The sequence below is a fragment of the Orycteropus afer genome, unplaced genomic scaffold (assembly GCF_000298275.1).
Source record: "Orycteropus afer afer isolate SDZICR_OR568_19922 unplaced genomic scaffold, OryAfe1.0 scaffold00291, whole genome shotgun sequence".
In the NCBI taxonomy this organism is placed as follows: domain Eukaryota; kingdom Metazoa; phylum Chordata; class Mammalia; order Tubulidentata; family Orycteropodidae; genus Orycteropus; species Orycteropus afer.
Window position 1 is genome coordinate 3285542 of NW_006921878.1, and position 1694 is coordinate 3287235.

A 1694-nucleotide genomic window follows, 5' to 3' on the forward strand; every position below is an offset into this window, starting at 1 on the left:
TCAGGATTCTGCTATAGAATCTTTGATCAAAATATTCATGCTGGTAGCCAGGGGTCTTGTGTTTTTAATGCGAGCAAGCATTCCCCCAGGCCCAAAGGTACAAGCTGCAAGGATAATTGATCCTATTCATTTAGTTACAATTACTTATAACACAAATAACATCAAGATGCCTTTTAAAATAAATTTAAGTTTTAAAAAGTGAGTCAGTTTGAAAGGAACAAAGTCAAACTGCATAGGTACCAGATGGCAGAGGGGAGCCCGGCTTCAGGGTTTCCAGTGGCTGCATTTTCAGAAGTAGACTGCAAGGCCTTCTTTCTGAGGTGCCTCCGGGTGGACCTGAACCGGCAGCCTTCTGGTTAGCAGGTGAGGGCGTTGACCGCTCATACCAGAACTGTGTAGGCTGTAGGCGTCAGAGCCTGAGTGTTTGCTCACAGTATTTACAAGGGCTCCCCGTGTGCCAGGCAGTGCTCTAGGTACTATTGTGGGTGGAGGGTAGCAGGATGAGTCAGGGTCACAGTGCAGATAGAGCTTCCTAGAGGTGGAGGACAGACAGGGAAGCAGCTTGGGCATGGAAAGGGAGGGGAGGAGCCTTGTCTCAGGGGCATGGACTTCAGGAGTTTGTTGCATTTGAGGTACCCATAGAGCAGTTTAAGGAGCTCTGGTGGCACTGTGGTTAAGGCATTGGGCTGCTAACCAAAAGGTCAGTGGTTCAAACCCACCAGATGCTCTGTGGAAGAAAGATAAGACAATCTGCTTCCATAAAGATCTATAGCTTTTGAAACCCTATGGGCGTCTCTGAGTCAGAATCGACACCATGACAGTGGGTTTTTATGAGGCAGTTTAGGGACACTGAATAGCAAGCTGGAGATATCAGTTTGGTAGACGTGTGCAGAAGGGGTGGCTGGTGCCTGAAGATAGCTGAGACCCGAGAGGAAGACGCTTAGATGTGGATAGAAAGTCCACAGAGGGAGCCAAGGGGGACAAGCAGCAGGAGGAAAGATGGAAATTATAAGGAGAGGGTCAAACAGCCCCTGGGCAGGAAAGCCAGGGTGGGCCAGGCTGGGGGGGCTGAAGCCAGTCAGGTCTAAGGGGAGTTCACTGTCTGGGGAGCAGCTCTTGGGAGGCCAGGGATGGTTCCGTCTGGGGGAAAGTGGAAGCCGAGGAGCACCACTGCCTTGAGCCCACTGGGTGTGGTGAGCTTCTGCCTCGTCTCACCGTGAGGGACAGCAGCCTCCTTGGCTCTGCTCCAAAGGATCCTGGTCAAGCCAGGTTTGGGTCATGGAAGACTGCCCACAACCCTATCGGGCCCCCTCTTGGCTAAGCCAAGTGCAGGTCACATTGGCTGGCAGCTCCTGAACCACAGGCACAATCTCTGAGTGTTCCATTTCTTAAACCAGTAGGACCCGTTCCTGGACAAGCCTGAAAGGCCCATGTGCTATACCCAGGGCCAGCACCAGGGCCACTGTAGGGAACTCAGCTCCCATCACCAGACAGCTCCAGGCCCATTGCAAGGAGGTGCCCCATTCAGCCTTCCTAGGATGCATCTGAAGGACCTTAGCCTCCCGCAGATGGAGTGAGGCACAGTCCGGGCCTTCAGGGGCTTCTGTTGGGTGGGAAGAAAGGCATTTTCGATGTGAGGACATACTTGGCAAGTGGTGTCTGAGTGGGAGCCCACTGAGCCAGCAGTTATGAGA